General features: G+C 54.9%; 1 protein-coding gene across 3 annotated transcripts in view; it reads right to left on the bottom strand.

Moving 5' to 3' along the window:
* The window catches only part of ZNF76 (zinc finger protein 76), a 46,070-nt gene extending 43,465 nt beyond the window's left edge, over positions 1-2,605 (bottom strand). For 2 of the 3 annotated variants that reach the window (XM_066359584.1, XM_066359586.1), the window contains exon 1: positions 2,266-2,605. The gene's annotated coding sequence lies outside the window, so the exon portion shown is untranslated. The remainder of the gene's footprint in view (positions 1-2,265) is intronic. The other variant, XM_066359585.1, reaches the window with a different exon arrangement.
* Positions 2,606-6,000: the final 3,395 nt, after the last annotated feature.

Raw genomic sequence — 6,000 nt, forward strand, 5'->3', positions numbered from 1 at the left:
AATGTTAGAGAGATCGCTGAGGTGAGGGTGGCTGGGAGAAAAAATAAGAGAAAGGCAGGAGGAAGGCACAGTGAGAAGTGACAGGGACACAGGAGGGGGGAAAGGCAAAGGGGGATTCCGGTTTGAAAAGGACATCACTGATGGACATGAGCCTTCTTTTCACACCCTGTCGGATATGCCTCAAGATCCAGGAATCTGAGAGGCAGGGCCCTCGTGGCACAGGGGCCAGCTCGTAAAAAGGAGGCTCGTAGCATGGGAGGGTGCAGCTGGGTATAGGAGGCCACTAGATGAAGAACTGATCTGATGAAGGTTTTGGGATAACAGAATGTGGCGGAGGACAATGGAAGGAAGGCAGCTAGAAACTGCGTAGAGACTGAAAATAGGGAGAGAGCATACGAGGAAAGACTGCCGGGCTAGGAGGGTTTTGGAGCATATGCATTCCTACCGGTGAGGAACGCAGGTACAGTGCCAACGAGGAGGCGGGAGACACCCTAGGGTGAGGCGAGATGACGAAGTGAGGGCTCGGAGCTCCAGGACTCTCGGAGGGCGAGATGGCAGGTGGACAAAGAGTGAGGAGAGGTATCAAAGTGCAGTGGTCTCAGGGCATGTAGGGTCAAAAGTCATGAACAGGTTGAGGCAGTCACCAAGCCATGGGACAAAGGGTGACGAAAACCGTGGGGTTCATGAAGAGCTGATGTTGGCTTAGGAATCATTAGAAAACAAGAAACCAGGGGCTGATAGTGATCTAGAGAAGGAGGCGAGATTTTGTGGGCAAGAAGTAATGGAACAAGTGGGTTTTAAAGACTGGGTTCGAATCTCAGCTCTGCTACCCATCTGTGTGTTTTAGGCTCTTCATTTATTTAAAACCAACCCCAAAACAAAAACAACGGTGGAGGACATAATAGTAACCACCTCTCCTGGTCTCCTGGATTGTTGAAAGGTAAACGCGGACCAGGCAAGGCGCCAAGTGCTTTGCATGTATTATCTCAGGTACTGCTATTAGCCTCCCTCGGCAGAAGGGGAGAAGGAGGGTTCAGACAAGTTAGATGGTATGCCCCAGGGTGCCACAGCTGAAAGGCTGCAGCCACACAGGAGTTCAGGCCACTTATCTCATCAGTGCCTGGAGCTGAAGCACCATGCCATCCTGCTTGGCAAAAAAGTTAACTGATGGGGCCTTATCAAGGGAAACGGATATAAACTATGGAAAGTGTAGGGGCTCACGGGAGTGAGTGAAGAAGGTTCATGAAGCAAGTGGACCCTGGGGTGAGGTTGGGTTGTAAGAGTCAACTCCTAGAGAAGGTCACAAAAATGATTGCAAATGATCTCTTGACTGAGTACTGCAGCATTTCACAGCTGAAGTAAACTCTGAGATCCTTGAACTCAACATTATCACAATCCAGATGAGAAACTGAGATCCAGAGTGAGGAAGGAGCTTCTCCCAGGTCCCCAAAGCTCAACTGTGGCAGTGCGAGGGATTTGAACCAGGGCCCACACTCTCAATCCAGAATTCTCTGATGCCTCCAACTATATAGTATTACACTTCAAATTCATTTCCATTATTTCCTGGGCACCAGCACGGTGCCAGGGCACTTATAGGTCATGTGCTGATTGACACTGCGGGCTGGGGTGCAGAGAGGGATGTCTGTGGGGGTAACTTTAGGATGAAGGGAGACCATGGAATGAGGATCATGAGGTAACAGGGCAAAGAAGGGATGATCAGATTTCGAGGGCCGGTGGAAGATGACTGGGTAGGAAGCTACTGGAGTAGGGCTTAATTAGAGTCACCAAGTTTGTGGGGGGACACGGTAGAAGTGTTACCGGACCCGTGAGGTCACTGAAAAGGTTTGTGGTCATCAAGGAGGGGTGTGGGATCTCAGGGGATAGGGAGTCACTGTATTAGAACTGAGAAAGTCACTGAGTCAGGTCCCTGGACAGTGCTGGGGAGATTTCTGGGTTGTCAGAGTCAATGACTAAGAATTGAGGGTTACCTGGTGAGGTCTTAGGGTCAGTTGGTGGGGTGTGGGTTCACGGAGGTGGAAGTGGAGGCAGGCGCGGTCACGGGGTGGGGTTTGGGTGTCCTGGGGGCGGAGTCGCAGGGAGGAATTGAGGGGAGGGATGGGGCCGGAGTGGGGGGGGGCAAGGGTGGGGAAGGGTCAGGCCGCCGTCCAGACGCCCGGCCGCCGGGCTCGGGACCTTCCCGGGGCCCTGCGCCCGCCCGGCCTCCCACCTGGGCACGGTGGACCCACTCATCCCAGAGCCACCAACCTGACAGCCCCCGAGGGCGACTCCGCCGACAGACCGCCATGCACCGGGCCCCGCCACCAGCGCCGGCCCCGCAACCCGCCTGCGCCATAGCCCGCCCGCCCGCGCTCAGCTTGCCTCGCGCGATATCCAGGTTCCGGGGCCACCGCACTTTGCTGTCCTCTGGGCGCGCCTCTACCGGGCCCCGGAACCCGCATGTAAAACACCGGGCACGCTCCACCCCGAACCCCCAGTCGCCGCGGCCGCTGTCCTGCTTATCCTGGTTCCCGGGCCCCCGACCGAGCCCGGGCGTCCAGGACGGGAACCGTGCCGGGCGCAGCCCCGCCCCCGGCCGGGGTGACGCTCGGCCCGCGAGGCCGGGCGCCTGGGGAGGGCGTGATGACGTCACGACGCCCCGGTCGGGACCTGGGCGGCTTGCGGGCCCGGTCGTCGCTATAGCGACGCGGAGCCGCCACCTGTCCCGCCCCGGGGGGATTGCGTCCACCTGAGACCTGGGGCGGGGGTGAGGGACGCCCCAGGCCCCGCGGGCTCCGTGTTGCTGCGTCGGCAGCCCGCGGGCGGGAAGGTGCGCTCCAGGGTCGGGAGAGCAGGCCGGAGGGGCGGGCTGTGCGGCAGGCGGTTTCCGCGGTCCCGCTCTGGCACGCACGGGGCCGCGGGCGCGCTGCTCCGGCTACAAGCTCCTGGCTGCCCCCCGGCGCCGTGCTGCCCCCACGCGCTCCACTGTGCGCGGTCCGCAGGCACAGCCTCCACCTCCGAGCCAGCCCCCCACCCCGCGCCAAGGGAAGCAATTGCAGGTATTGTTAGCTCTTGTTGAAAAGGCAGACATTGATGAGCCGCGAGGGACCTGCCTCTGCGGGGAGGGCCCCCTGACGGTCCTCTCGGGCTCTCTCACTGTCACTCCCCCGTCAGCCCCACCCCCAGCCTCAAAACCAGCTGCTTCCCCTTGTAGGCTGGATTGGGGGAAAGCGGTGGACAAAACCAAGTCCTACTATACCCCCCACCCCACCAGGCAGGGACTACGATTGAGGTGTTTTCAGAAATCTAAGGACAAATGAAAAGGCAGTGAGCTTTTGCTAAAAGATTAAAAGTAAGTCAATAAGAAGAGGAGTTAGATAAGGAACTGGTAAGGGCTCATCTATTCGGAGAGTACTGCTTGCTTCCTTCAAGCCGGGGACCTTGGGCTTCAAATCAGTGACCATGGGGTCATCATGTCTATGATCCCTCCCTCAAGCCTGCGACCTCGGGGTTTCCAACCTGGGTGCTCAGCGACCCAGGCCAATGCTCTGTCCACTGCCGCGCTACCACCTGGTCAAGCTAATCAGGTAGATTTTTTTTTCCCCTCCTTGATCCTCTTAATTAGTTATATTATGCAGATATTAAACCCAATAAAATTTCATATCAGGGAATTATAAAATTGCAACAATTGAGATTTTCCTATCATTTGAGCCTAGAAATTGGGAATGTTCATTTCTAAGAGGTTGGGGATTGCTCCCCCATGCCCTGTAGTAATGGTGATCGTGGCTGAGTGGTCTGTGTTTCAGAATTCCGTTTGATGGCTGAGAATGTCCTGCATAAAAAGAACGAGCTTGGGCGAGTCTCCGTGCTGGAACTTGGCTAGAGGCGGGGCATCTTACCTAGGGAGGTGTCTGAGCCACTTGTGACCTGGTCAGGTTTTGGGAACTGTACTGTGATGGGAAACAATTCCATAAATTTCCCCCGATTCCCCTCGGGGGATAATTCTTGATACTGCTTTTAAAAATAGACAAGCCTTTTCAAATCCCAGAACCATGAGGAATAAGATGGATCAATGAGAAATTTGGATAAGTGCTGTGTAGAAGCCAGAAGACACTTTGTCTGAGGAAGGAAGGGTAGGCCCCCTCCTCCCTGAGAAGGAAGAAACAAAAATACAAGGGAAAGGAGCCAGCAGGGGTAACCGAGTCAGCCAGTTATAAATTAACTACATCCCATAGTTCTCTAGATGGGTGCTTAGAGTTGCTTACAACAGAAAGCAAGAGAAGCAGAATCTGTATGTAGCTGTGACCAGTGATCTGGAAACCCCTTCCCCTTGCTTACCCCACCGAAACTCCCCCTCGCCTGTCCTGGAGCCCTGGAAAACCTGTGAAACCTTAATCAAAGAAATCACGCACACATTGCTTAGATCAGGGGTCCCCAAACTTTTTACACAGGGGGCCATTTCACTGTCCCTCAGACCATTGGAGGGCCGGACTATAAAAAAAAAGCTATGAACAAATCCCTATGCACACTGCTCATCTTAAAGTAAAAAAACAGCCCTGGCCGGTTGGCTCAGCGGTAGAGCGTCGGCCTAGCGTGCGGAGGACCCGGGTTCGATTCCCGGCCAGGGCACACAGGAGAAGCGCCCATTTGCTTCTCCACCCCTCCGCCGCGCTTTCCCTCTCTGTCTCTCTCTTCCCCTCCCGCAGCCAAGGCTCCATTGGAGCAAAGATGGCCCGGGCGCTGGGGATGGCTCTGTGGCCTCTGCCCCAGGCGCTAGAGTGGCTCTGGTCGCAACATGGCGACGCCCAGGATGGGCAGAGCATCGCCCCCTGGTGGGCAGAGCGTCGCCCCTGGTGGGCGTGCCGGGTGGATCCCGGTCGGGCGCATGCGGGAGTCTGTCTGACTGTCTCTCCCTGTTTCTAGCTTCAGAAAAATGAAAAAACAAACAAACAAACAAAAAAAAACGGGAACAAATACAATATTTAAAATAAAGAACAAGTAAATTTAAATCAACAAACTGACCAGTATTTCAATGGGAACTATGGGCCTGCTTTTGGCTAATGAGATGGTCAATGTCCGGTTTCATATTTGTCACTGCTAGCCATAACAAGTGATATGACACACTTCTGGAGCTGTGACGCATGCGTCTCACGTCACCAAAAGTAGTACTGTACCTGAGCGACACTGCACTTTGCGCCACATACAGTACTCCAGGAGCACAGGATGTGGATACATCACTGACCACCAATGAAAGAGGTGCCCCTTCCAGAAGTGCAGCAGGGGCCGGATAAACGGCCTCAGGGGGCCTCATGCAACCCGCAGTTTGGGGACCCCTGGCTTAGATACTGTAAAGGTATATAACCTGTGAGAAAATCTAATTCAGGGAGGCTGTGTTTTTTTTTCTTTTTTTTTTGTATTTTTCTGAAGCTGGAAACGGGGAGAGACAGTCAGACAGACTCCCGCATGCCCCCGACCGGGATCCACCCGGCACGCCCACCAGGGGGCGATGCTCTGCCCCTCCGGGGCATCACTCTGTTGCGACCAGAGCCACTCTAGCGCCTGGGGCAGAGGCCAAGGAGCCATCCCCAGCGCCCGGGCCATCTTTGCTCCAATGGAGCCTTGGCTGTGGGAGGGGAAGAGAGAGACAGAGAGGAAGGAGGGGAGGTGGAGAAGCAAATGGGCGCTTCTCCTATGTGCCCTGGCCGGGAATCGAACCCGGGTCCCCCGCATGCCAGGCCGACGCTCTACCGCTGAGCCAACTGGCCAGGGCCCAGGGAGGCTGTGTTTTGGAGCTACAATCCCCAGATGCTCTACCAGCTTTAATAAATTCTCCTTCCTTCATTGATTAAGTTATCTGAGTGTCTTACCACTGTTGGATAGCTTCCTGCAACATATCTACTCAAAGCTTTTCCCAGCTCTAGGATAAAGCTATTGAGTCAGAGGAAAAAATGCCAGACTGAAGAGCTTTGTTTAAGTATTTTAATAATAATAAAAAAGAGACAA

This window comes from Saccopteryx leptura, chromosome 1, assembly GCF_036850995.1.
Source record: "Saccopteryx leptura isolate mSacLep1 chromosome 1, mSacLep1_pri_phased_curated, whole genome shotgun sequence".
Taxonomy (NCBI): domain Eukaryota; kingdom Metazoa; phylum Chordata; class Mammalia; order Chiroptera; family Emballonuridae; genus Saccopteryx; species Saccopteryx leptura.